This window comes from Capra hircus, chromosome 29 (assembly GCF_001704415.2).
Source record: "Capra hircus breed San Clemente chromosome 29, ASM170441v1, whole genome shotgun sequence".
In the NCBI taxonomy this organism is placed as follows: domain Eukaryota; kingdom Metazoa; phylum Chordata; class Mammalia; order Artiodactyla; family Bovidae; genus Capra; species Capra hircus.
Window position 1 is genome coordinate 30,872,737 of NC_030836.1, and position 13,234 is coordinate 30,885,970.

Consider the following 13,234-nt stretch of genomic DNA (forward strand, 5'->3'; position numbering starts at 1 on the left):
AGCTATGAGGGACGAGAGGCAGAATGCACCCCGGGACGAGTGGAGGAGCACTGGGGTCTGGCCACTCCACCGACTCTACAGCAGGGTCTCGGACACAAGAGCTCTGAGCAGCTGGAAGACAAATGACTCCTCAGGTTCCCATGTGAAGGCCCCATGCATGTCACGAATGGGCATCCCTGAGAGTATCTCTGAACAGGGCTGGGCAAAGCCACTTCACAGTCTGGCTCAAGACAGTGGCCCAGAGAAGCAGTGCCCAAGTCTCGAGGCCACAGAGGTCCCTCTTGCCTAGTGCAGCAACCTGACACCACACAAGTAAGACACGTGGCCAGTCTCAGAGAAAGAGGGACTTGCCACTGGGGTGAAAACCCTGGAAGGAGCTGATGCCAGAACCCAAAACTCTCAACTCTCAGTGAACTTAATTTAAAATGAAAAAGAACATACATGTATAACTGAGTCACTCTGTTGTACAACAGGAATAAAATACAGCCCTGTAAATCAAGTATGGTCCAATAAAGCTTAAAAAAAAATAGTTGGGTATATCCATGTGGATCTACTTACAGATTTTCTGTTCTGTTCTCTGCTGAACTGTCTGTTATTCACTTTACTAAGTCATGTCTGACTCTTTGTGACCCCACAGACTGCAGCATGCCAGGCTTCCCTGTCTTCCACTATCTCCTGGAAATTGCTCAAACTCATGGCCATCAAGTCAGTGATGAACTGTCTGCCACTGCACTAGTTCCACGTGGTCTTGATGACTCTAGCTTCAGTGATGGTGGTGGTGGTTTAGTTGCTAAGTCGTGTCTGACTCTTGCCATCCCATGAACTGTAGCTTGTCAGGCTCCTCTGTCCATGGGATTCTACAGGCAAGAATACTGGAGTGGGTTGCCATTTCCTTCTCCAGGGGATCTTCCTGACCCAGGAATCGAAGCCGGGTCTCCTGCATTGCAGGCAGATGATTTACCAACTGAGCTATGAGGGAAGCCCAGTGATTCCCTTTCACTTTATTCTTTACTTTCAAGATTGTTTTAGCTAGTCTACGCTAGAGCCTTTCCATATAAATTTTCTAATAAGCTTGTCATGTCCACAAATATGCAGACATAACTATGAGTAAAATGGATAACCAATAGAGACCTACTGAATAGCACAAGGAACTCTGTTCAATGTTATGTGGAAGCTTGGATGGGAGGGGAATTTGGGGGAGACTATATATGTGTATCAGAGAAGGCAATGGCACCCCACTCCAGTACTCTTGCCTGGAAAATCCCATGGACAGAGGAGCCTAGAAGGCTGCAGTCCATGGGGTCGCTGAGGGTCGGACACGACTGAGCGACTTCACTTTCACGCATTGGAGAAGGAAATGGCAACCCACACCAGTGTTCTTGCCTGGAGAATCCCAGGGATGGGGGAGCCTGGTGAGCTGCCATCTATGGGGTCGCACAGAGTTGGACATGACTGAAGTGACTTAGCATAGCATAGCATAGCATAGCATATACATGTATATGTATGGCTGAGTCCCTTTGCCATCCACCTGAAACTACCATGAGATTGTTAATCGGCTATACCCCAATATAAAATAAAAAGTTTGAAAAAAAAAAAAGTTTGAAAAAAGATTGTTTTAACTAGTCTAGGCTAGTGCCTTTCCCTGCAAATTTTTATAAGCTTGTATATGTCTATACTTGCTGGGATTTAGACAGCAATTATTATCATAATTAAATTTTCTATAATAACATAATTATATTAAACCTATAGATCAATATGAGGAGAATTGTTGTCTTTATTTTGAAGAGGATTTTGTAAATTATTATTTTGTGCATTCCTTGGAGTTTTCTGTGTACATAATTGTGTCATCTGAAAATGGAGACAGTTTTATCTCTGCCTTTCAAAATTGCCTTTAAAAATTTTTTTGCCTTACTATAATGGCTAGAACTTCCAGTGATAAACTGATTAGGAGCAGTGGGCAGACATTCCTATTTTGTTCCTAATCTTAGCTTCCTTACCAGTTTAGCAGGAAAGTTATTTACCAACAAGTATGATGTTAGCTGACAGATATTTAATTCTTTCTTTAGGCAGCTGAAATTCTCTTTTTTTCTTATATTTCTGAGATTGTTTCCCATGAATGAATTTTGGGTTTCCTCAAATATGTTTTCTATACTGATTATTATGATCATTTGGTTATTATTTTTAATCTATTAATATGGTGTATTATGCAGTCTGATTTTTTAAATGTTGACTCAGCTTTATATACCTAGAATAAAGCCCACTGAATCATGGTATATAATTCCTTTTATACTTATGATATGTTAATACTAATTTTTTTAATTCATTTTTTTGTTGAAGGATAATTGCTTTACAGAATTTTGTTTTCTGTCAAACCTCAGCATGAATCAGACATAAGTATACATATATCCCCTCCCTTTTGAACCTCCTTCCCATCTCCCTTGCATCCCACCCCTCTAGGTTGATACAGAGTTTCCTGAGCCGTATACCAAATTCCCGTTGCTATCTATTTTACATGTGGTGATATAATACTCTTTCTAGATTCCATATATATGTGTTAGAATATGATATTTATCTTTCTCTTTCTTACTCACTTCACTCTGTATAATAGGTACCGGGTTCATCCACCTCAACAGAACTGACTCAGATGCATTCCCTTTTATGGCTGAGTAATATTCCATTGTGTATATGTACCACCACTTCTCTATCCATTCATCTGTCAATGGACATGTAAGTTGCCTTCATGTTCTAGCTATTGTAAATAGTGCTGCAATGAACAATGGGATATATGTGTCTTTTTCAACCTTGGTTTCCTCAGAGTATATGCCTAGGAGTGGGATTGCTGGGTCATATGGTCGTTTTGTTCCTAGTTTTTTAAGGAATCTCCACACTGTCTTCCATAGTGGCTGTATCAATTTACATTCCCACCAACAGTGCAAGAGCATTCCCTTTTCTCCACATCCTCTCCAGCATTTTATTATTTGCAGACTTTTTGAAGAGAGTCATTCTGACCAGCGTGAGGTGATTCCCACTGTGGTTTTGATTTGCATTTCTCTAATAATGAGCAATGCTGAGCATCTTTTATCTGTTTGTTAGCCATCTGTATGTCTTCTTTGGAGAAATGTCTGTTTAGGTCTTTTCCCCACTTTTGATCATGTTGTTTTTCTGGTATTGAGTTGTATGAACTGCTTGTATATTTTGGAATTTAATCCTTTGTCAGTTGTTTCATTTGCTATTATTTTCTCCCATTCTGAGGGTTGTCTTTTCACCTTGCTTATAGTTTCCTTTGCTGTGCAAAAGCTTTTAAGTTTAATCAGGTCCCACTCGTTTACTATTGCTTTTATTTCCATTACTCTAGGAGGTAGGTCATGGAGGATCTTGCTTTGATTTATGTCATCAAGTGTTCTGCCTATGTTTTCCTCTCAGAGTTTATAGTTTCTGGTCTTACATTTAGGTCTTTAATACATTTTGAGTTTGTGTTTGTGCATGGTGTTAGGAAGTGTTCTAATTTCATTTCTTTACATATAGCTGCCCAGTTTTCCCAATACCATTTATTGAAGAGTCTGTATTTGCCCCATTGTGTATTCTTGCCTCCTTTGTCAAAAATAAGGTACCCATAGGTGCATGAGTTTATTTCTGGGCTTTCTATCTTGCTCCATTAGTCTATATTTTTGTTTGTGTGCCAGTACCATACTGCCTTGATGACTGTAGCTTTGTAGTATAATCTGAAGTCAGGAAGGTTGTTTCCTCCAGCTCCATTCTTCTTTCTCAAGACTGCTTTGGCTATTTGGGGTTTTTTTGTGTTTTCATACGAATTGTGAAATTTTTTGTTCTACTTCTGTGAAAAATGTCATTGGTAATTTGAATGGGATAGCATTGAATCTGTAGATAGCATTTGGTATTATAGTCATTTTCACAATATTGATTCTTTCTACCAAGGAACATGGAATATTTCTCCATCCGTTTATGTCATCTTTGATTTCTTTCATCAGTGTCATATAATTTTCTATGTACAGTTCTTTTCTCTCCTTGCTGTTGCTGCTGCTGCTAAGTCGCTTCAGTCGTGTCCAACTCTGTGCAACCCCATAGACAGAAGCCCACCAGGCTCCTCTGTCCCTGGGATTCTCCAGGCAAGATCACGGGAGTGCGTTGCCATTTCCTTCTCCAATGCATGAAAGTGAAAAGTGAAAGGGAAGTCACTCAGTCGTGTCTGATTCTTAGTGACTCCATGGCCTGCAGCCTACCAGGCTCCTCCATCCATGGGATTTTCCAGGCAAGAGTACTGGAGTGGGGTGCCATTGCTTAGGTAAGCTTATTCATAGATATTTAATTCTTTTCATTGCAATGGTGAATGGGGTTGATTCCTTAATTTCTCTTTCTGATTTTTCATTGTTAGTATATAGAAATACAAGTGATTTCTGTACATTGATTTTGATTTGCTCTAGCAATTTTCTGATACTATCTTTAGGGTTTTCTATGTATAGTATCATGTCACCAGCAAAGAGTGAGAGCTTTACTTTTTCTTTTCTGATCTAGATTCCTTTTATTTCTTTTTCTTCTCTGATTGCTGTAGCTAAGACTTCCAGAACTATGTTGAATAATAGTGGTGAAAGTGGACACCCTTGTCTTGTTCCTGATCTTACAGGGAATGCTTTCAGTTTTTCACCATTGAGAATAATGTTTGCTGTAGGCTTATTATGCATAGCCTTTACTATGTTGAGGTAGGTTCCTTCTATGCCCATTTTTTGAAGCGTTTTAATCATAAATGGGTGCAGAATTTTGTCAAAGGCTTTTTCTGCATCTGTTGAGATTATCATATACTTTTCATCTTTCATTTTGCTAATATGGTGTGTCACATTGATCGATTTGCATATATTGAAGAATCCTTGCATTCCTGGAGTAAACACAAATTGATCATGGTGTATGAGCTTTTTGATGTGTTGCTGAATTTTGTTTGCTAAAATTTTGTTGAGGATTTTTGCATCTATGTTTATCAGTGATATCAGCCTGTAGTTTTCTTTTTTTGTGTTGTCTTTGTCTGGTCTGGGTATCAGGGTGGCCTCATAGAATGAGTTTGGAAGTGTTCCTTTCTCTGCAATTTTTTGAAAGAGTTTTAAAGGATAGGCATTAGCTCTTCTCTAAATGTTTGATAAAATTCTCCTGTGAAGTCATCTGGTCCTGGGGTTTTGTTTTTTGGGAGATTTTTGATTACAGTTTCAATTTTAGTGCTTGTAATTGGGTTGTTCATAATTTCTACTTCTTCCCGGTTCAGTCCTGGAAGACTGAACTTTCCTAAGAATCTGTCCATTTCTTCCAGGTTATCCATTGTATTGCCATGTAGTTGTTCATAATAGTCTCTTATAATCCTTTGTATTTCTGCATTGTCTGTTGTAACCTCTCCTTTTTCATTTCTAATTTTGTTGATTTCATTCTTCTCTTTTTTTTCTTGATGAGTCTGGCTAAAGGTTTGTCAATTTTGTTTATCTTCTCAAAGAACCAGGTTTTAGTTTTATTAATCTTTGTTATTTTTTCTTTCATCTCTTTTTCATTTATTTCTGCTTGGATCTTCATGGTTTCTTTCTTTCTACTAATTTTGAGGTTTTTTTGTTCTTTTTTTCCCAGTTGTTTTAGGTGTAAAGTTAGGTTGTTCCTTCAATGTTTTTCTTGTTTCTTGAGGTGGGACTTTATTGCTATAAACTTCCCTCTTAGGACTGCTTTTGCTGCATCCCATAGGTTTTGAGTTGTCATGTTTTCATTGTCATTTGTTTCTAGAAATTTTTGTATTTCCTCTTTGATTTCTTCAGTAAATTGTTGGTTATTTAGAAACGTGTTGTTTAGTCTCTGTGTGTTTGTGTTTCCTACAGTTTTTTTTCTTGTAACTGATATCTGGTCTTATAGTGCTGTGGTTGGAGAATATGCTTGATATGATTTCAATTTTCTTAAATTTACTGAGGTTTGATTTATGACCCAAGATGTGGTCTATCCTGGAGAATGTTCCATGTGCACTTGAGAAGGTGTATTCTTCTGCATTTGCATGGAATGTCCTGAAGATATCAATGAAATCCATCTCATCTAATATATCATTTAAGACTTGTGTTTCCTTATTAATTTTCTGTTTTGATGATCTGTCCTTTGGTGTGAGTGGAATGTTAAAGTCTCCTACTATTATTGTGTTACTTTCAATTTCCCCTTTTATGCCTGTTAGTGTTTGTCTTATGTAGTGAGGTGTTCCTATGTTGACTGCATAGATGCTTACAATTGTTATGTCTTCCTCTTGGATTGATCCCTTGATCTTTATGTAGTGTCCTTCCTTATCTCTTGTAATCTTCTTTATTTTAAGGTCTATTTTGTCTGATATGGGACTTCCCTGGTGGCTCAGATGGTAAAGCATCTGCCTACAATGTGGGAGACCTGGGTTCAATCCCTGGGTCAGGAAGATCCCCTGGAGAAGGAAATGGCAACCCACTGCAGTACTCTTGCCTGGAGAATCCCATGGATGGAGGAGCCTGGTGGGCTAAAGTCCATGGGGTCGCAAAGAGTCGGACATGACTGAGCGACTTCACTTTCACTTTGTCCGATATGAGGATTGCTACTCCAGCTTTCTTTTGCCTCCCATTTGCATGGAATATATTTCTCCATCCTCTCACTTTCAGTCTATATGTGTCTTGAGGCCTGAAGTGGGTTTTTGTAGACAGCATATATATGGGTCTTGTTTTTGTATCCATTCAGCCACTCTGAATGGTTGGAGCATTTAACTCATTTACATTTTAAGTAATTATTGATATATATGTTCCTATTGCCATTTTCTTTATTGTTGGGGTTGATTTTGTAGATTTTTTTTTCTTCTCTTGTATCTCTTGACTATGTAAGTCCGTCTAACATTTGTTGTAAAACTGGTTTGGTGGTACCGAATTGTCTTAACTTTTGCTTGTCTGCAAAGCTTTCTGTTACTCCATCAATTTTGAATGAGACCCTTGCCAGGTACAGTAATCTTGGTTGTAGATTTTTACCTTTCAGCACTTTAAATATATCGTGCCATTCCCTTCTGGCGTGCAGAGTTTCTGCTGAAACATCAGCTCTTAAACATATGGGGTTTCTCTTGTATGTTGCTTGTTGCTCCTCCCTTGCTGATTTTAATAGTCTTTCTTTATGTTTAGTCTTTGTTAGTTTGATTAGTATGTGTCTCCCCAAGGAGAAACACTCCTTGTTTCTCCTATATGGGACTCCTTGTGCCTCTTGGACTTGATTGACTATTTCCTTTTCCATTTTTGGGAAATTTTCAACTATAATCTCTTCAAAAATTTTCTCATATCCTTTCTTTTTCTCTTCTTCTGGGACCCCTATAATTTGAATGTTGGTGTGTTTGATATTGTCCCAGAGGTCTCTGAGACTATCCTCAGTTCTTTTCATTCTTTTCATTTTATTCTGCTCTTCAGAAGTTATTTCCACCATTTTATCTTACAGCTCACTGATTCATTCTTCTGCTTCAGATGTTCTGCTATTGATTCCTTCTAGAGTATTTTTTATTTCAGTAATTGTGCTGCTTGTCTCTGCATGTTTATTCCTTCATTCTTCTAGGTCTTTGTTAATTGATTCTTACATTTTCTCCATTTTGCTTTCAAGATTTTTGCTCATCTTTACTATCATTATTCTGAATTCTTTTTCAGTAGTTTACCTATTTCTTCTTCATTTATTTGGACCTCTGTGTTTGTAGTTTGTTCCTTCATTTTGGTAGTATTTATCTGCTTTTCCTCTGCCTTTTTTTTTTTAACCTTACTGTGTTTGAGGTCTCCTTTTCCCAGGCTTCAAGGTTGAATTCTTTCTTCCTTTTGTTTTTTTCCCTATCAGGTTGGGCCAGTGGTTTGCATAAGCTAAACAAAGATCATGGCATCTGGTCCCATCACTTCATGGGAAATAGGCGGGGAAACAGTGGAAACGGTGGCAGACTTTATTTTGGGGGGCTCCAAAATCACTGCAGATGGTGATTGCAGCCATGAAATTAAAAGACGCTTACTCCTTGGAAGAAAAGTTATGACCAACCTAGATAGTATATTCAAAAGCAGAGACATTACTTTGCCGACTAAGGTCCATCTAGTCAAGGCTATGGTTTTTCCAGTGGTCATGTATGGATGTGAGAGTTGGACGGTGAAGAAGGCTGAGCGCCGAAGAATTGATGCGTTTGAACTGTGGTGTTGGAGAAGACTGTTGAGAGTCCCTTGGACTGCAAGGAGACCCAACCAGTCCATTCTGAAGGAGATCAGCCCTGGGATTTCTTTGGAAGGAATGATGCTAAAGCTGAAGCTCCAGTACTTTGGCCACCTCATGCAAAGAGTTGACTCATTGGAAAAGACTCTGATGCTGGGAGGGATTGGGGGTAGGAGGAGAAGGGGACGACCGAGGATGAGATGGCTGGATGGCATCATGGACAAGATGGATGTGAGTCTGAGTGAACTCCAGGAAATGGTGATGGACAGGGAGGCCTGGCGTGCTGTGATTCACGGGGTCGCAAAGAGTTGGACACGACTGAGAGACTGAACTGACTGAACTGAACTGAAGATGAGATTTGTGCTGAGTTTTTGTTTGTTTGTTTTTCCTCTGATGGGCAAGGCTGAGTGAGATGGTAATCCTGTCTGCCAATGATTGGGTTTGTATTTTTGTTTGGTTTGTTGTTTAGATGAGGCATCCTGCACAGGGTGCTACTGGTGGTTGGGTGATGCCCAGTCTTGTATTACAGTGGTTTCCCTTGTGTGAGTTCTCACTATTTGATACTCCCTAGGGTTAGTTCTCTGGTAGTCTAGGGTCTTGGAGTCAGTGCTCCCACCCCGAAGGCTCAGGGCTTGCTCTCTGATCAGGAACAAAGATTCCACAAGTGGCTTATTATGGCATTAAGTGAGATTTTAAACATATCTAAAAATGAGAAACCAAAGAGGAACCCCAGACAAATGGCAGTTACAAAGTCAGGCAAATAATAATTAAAATAATGGAATATACACATAGACATATATACCCTTGAGAAAAGTCAAAACAGTCCAACAAAAATAAAGTACAATTGATTGACCTGGAGAACAAAGGAAATCAAAAATTATATTTACCAGTTAAGAACAAAACTAACTAAAGCACAAACTAGAAAACAAAACTAAAGCAAGGGGCCAAGTGGGGAATAAAGAAATGAAGGCATAACTAACAAATATGCTGAGAGGGAAGGAAAGAAAGAGAAGAAAGAAAGAATAGATATGCAAAGTTAAACAGAGTTAGATGAAGAAGATTTATATATATTAAAGATTAATTGCAAGGGGAAAAGAGCAGTAGGAAAGGCAAACAAAGGAATAAATGCAGAAAAAATATAATAGGTTTAAAAAATTAAAAATTAAAATTATAAAAATGAGAAAAGATTAAAAAAAGGAAGAAGAAAGAAAAAAAGAAAAGGAAAACTCCACAGAACTACAAAAATCCAACTAGATGCAGAGGTTTATAACAACAATAAAAAGTGTGACTGAATATACACATATACATATACACCATCCATAACCAAAATCTAAACAGTCCAGCAAAAATAAAGTACAATAGATTGACCCAGTGAAGAAAGGAAACCCAAAATTATAGCTACCAGAATGGAACTAACTGAAGCACAAACTGGAAAACAAAACTAAAGCAAGGTGGCAGTTGGGAATCAAGCAATGAAAATAAAACTAACCAATATGTTGAGACTAAAGGAAAGAAAGAAAAGAAAGAATAGATATGCAAAGTTAAATATAGGTAAATAAAGAAGATTTGTATATATTAAAGATTACCTGCAAGGGGAAAAGAATAGCAGGAAAAGCAAACAAAGGAATACATGTAGAAAAAATAATAATAGGTTTAAAAAATTAAAATTTAAAAAAGAGAGTAAAAAAACAAAACACTCCCCAGAACGGCAAAAGCCCAACATAGAGGCAGAGGTTTATAACAACAATAAAAATGTGACTGAGGGGGGAAAAAAAAAAAGCTCAAAAGCTTAGTTAGATTTCATAGTGCCAAAAAACCCACAACTACAACAGAGACGGGGGTGGGGGTAACGGCGGGGGGGGGGTGATGGCGGGGGGCCGGGGGGTGATGGCGGGGGGCCGGGGGGTGGAGGAAAAAAAGAAAAAAAAAATCCAAAAGAATCTACAAAACAAGTCAAAACATAAGAATAACAAATGTTTTCCTTGAGTCACTGCTATAAACGTCCTTTCCCTCACTGGGAGTCGCAGTCCACCTCACCTCCATAAGATGCCTGCTAACCCTGTGCTGATCTCTGGACCTGCTGTGGGGGCAGCTCAGATTCTAATCTGGTCCTGCTTCTCTGCGTTCTTGCCTCCAATGTCCACAGCTATCAGGACTAGTGTGTTTTCTTTTGTGGGAGCTCTCCGTGACCTTTTATATAGTCCACAGACACAGAGTCTACCTAGTTGATTGTGTGGATTTAATCTGCAGCTTGTACAGCTGGTGGGAGGGTTTCGGGTCTTGTTCCTTAGTCACACAGCCCCTGGGTTTCAATTGTGGTTTTATTTCCACCTCTGGATATGGGTCATCCACTGGGGTTTGCTCCTGAGGCTGCCCTGGAGGACTTGGGTTTGCCCCAGTGAGGGCCAGGTGTGGAGGTGGTACAGCTGCCTGGGTCACAGGGTTCTGGTAGCACCAGGTACTCAGGGGAGTTGGTGGCTAGGGCAGCAGGAAATACGGTGCTCTAGAGGGGTATGGAAACCAGTATTGGCCAATACACTCCAGTATTCTTGCCTGGAGAGCCCCCCTCCCTGACAGGCCACAATCCACAGGGTTGCAGAGTTGAACACTACATAAGCAACCCTGCACTCATAGGTGCAATACTTTTTGTGCCTGTGGCAGCTTGCCCCAGTGAGAGTTGAGCGTGAAGGTAACACAGTTGCTTAGCTTACACGGACCCAGGCGATGCCAAGTGTGCAGGGACACAGACTGCCTTTGTGGCAGGAGTTATGGTCATATCAGAGTCTTTTTTCGAGCCTCTTGTAGCTGGCGATCAGAAGGCCTCTTTGGCCAGTCTTTCTCCATAGTTCCACCCATTAGGCGGCTCCCTTGCCTGGGGTCCTTCTCTGTTGTTCACTGCATTAGGCACATAGAGGGGCCCCCGTGGGTGGGGTCCTACTTTGTAGATTAGTGCATCAGTCACTTAAGGGAGCATCCTGGGTGGTCCTACTCTGTAGTTCAGTGCGTCAGGCATTTGATGGGCCAGCCTCTCCATTGTTCAGCTGCCAATGCTGGCGTATGGGGGGAGAGAGGCTATGGTGATGGCTCCACCCACTAAATGTGACTCAGCAGTATCGCCTTGCTTCCACGGCTGCCTGGCTTTCCTCCACTGGCATTTCCCACCACAATCTCCTCCCTCACATCCCTTCAATCCGTTTCTTCACAGTCAACAGCAGCTGTCACCCTGGGATTGCTCCACAATCCCTAAACTTCAGCCCCCAGCCCCTGCACCATCTGGGGTATGTATGACTGAGGCAAGGACTGTCTGATTCTCATTCCATTTAGGCTGCCACAGATCAGCTGTTTCCCTCTCAGCCTTAAACGTTTCTCTTCTGACTTAGACAGTTGCTCGATGTGGGGATCGGACCCCTGCCTCAGCTCCCCCACCCACCGAGGGCAGGTGCAGTCCTCCTAACAGTCCTGTTTCTCCCCCTAGTTCCTTTGTCCTGCCGAGTTTTGCCTGGCTCTATATATTCTTTTCCACTGGCCAAGGTACTCCTGTCAGCTCCCAGCTGGTGTTCTGCACGCACTTCTGTGTCTGAAGGTGTGTTCCTGATGTATCCATGGAGAGAGATGTACTCCATGTCCACCTACTCCTCCGCCATCTTGTTCCTCCGTGTTAATACTCATGATGTGTTAATATTTCATTGAATGTTTTTGCATATAAGTTAATGAGGGATTTAGGTATGTAGGTTTTCATTGTATTTTCTTTCCTGTTTCTGCTATCTGGGTAATTCTAGTCTTATAAAGATTATATTAAAATGCTGTAAATTCTTCTTTAAATGCTTGGTAGACTTCTTCAATGAAACATGGGACTGGATATCTCTTTTTTAAAAGTTTCATTGAAGTACATGTTTGTTTGTTTTTTTTTTACAATGTTGTGTTACTTTCTGCTGTACAGCAAAGTAAATCAGCTATATGCATACATATACCCCTCCTTTTTCGGATTTCCTTCCCATTTAGGTCACCACAGAGCATTGCATAGAGTTCTCTGTGCTGTACTCTAAGTCCTCATTAGTTGTCTATTTTATACACCATTCCAGTGCTCTTGCCTGGAGAATCCCAGGGACGGGGGACCCTGGTGGGAGGCCGTCTATGGGGTCGCACAGAGTCGGACACGATTGAAGCGACTCAGCAGCAGCAGCAGCAGTATAACTATGTCAATTCCAATCTCCCAACTCATTCTTGTTCCTTTTTCAGGAGATTAGACCATAAATTCAATTACTTGATGGTCTTAGAACTTTTCAAGCTGATTGTTTCATCCTGTTTGAATGTTGGCAGCTTTCAGTTTTCAAGGAATTGGTCTATTTCTCCTCAGTTGTTGAATGCCTGCGCATTCAAAGAGTCAAGACACATGAGTCGACTGCTGTGGCAGCCGTGCTCCAAGAGGCGCCTCAGTGGGCCCTGCTTCCTGTTATTCACACTCTTGTGCTCTTTCCTCACACGTTACACCAGAGTTGGTTGGTCTGTGTGACAGAAAATGCCAGAAGTGAGAATCATGTCTTGTCTGACAGTAGGTTCTAGAAGACACTACAGTTTTTGATTTGGTCCCCCATCCCCCCACAACCCTCTCTGATTATGGCTCTGAGGAAAACCAGCTGCCATGTTGTGAGCAGCTCTATGGACAAGCCCACGTGGTAAAGGAGTAAAGAAGACCCTTGCCCACAGGGCGTGGGGCTGCCATCTTTGACAGAGATCCCCCAGCTCAGTCAGGCAGTCAGATGCCTGCAGCCTTGGCCGACATCTTTATTGCAATCTCATGAGAAATCCTGAGCCAGAACCACCTACCTCATCTGCTGCTTAAATCCTGACTTTCAGAAACTGTGTCGGATAAGAACTGCTATTTCAAGCTGTTAAGTTTTGGGGTAGTTCATTATGCAACAATAGATACCTAATGGAACTGCCATTAATACTCCATTATAGGGATTTCCCTGGTGGTCCAGTGGTTAAGACTTAACCTTCCAATTTTTGGGGTGCAGGTTTGAGTTCAATC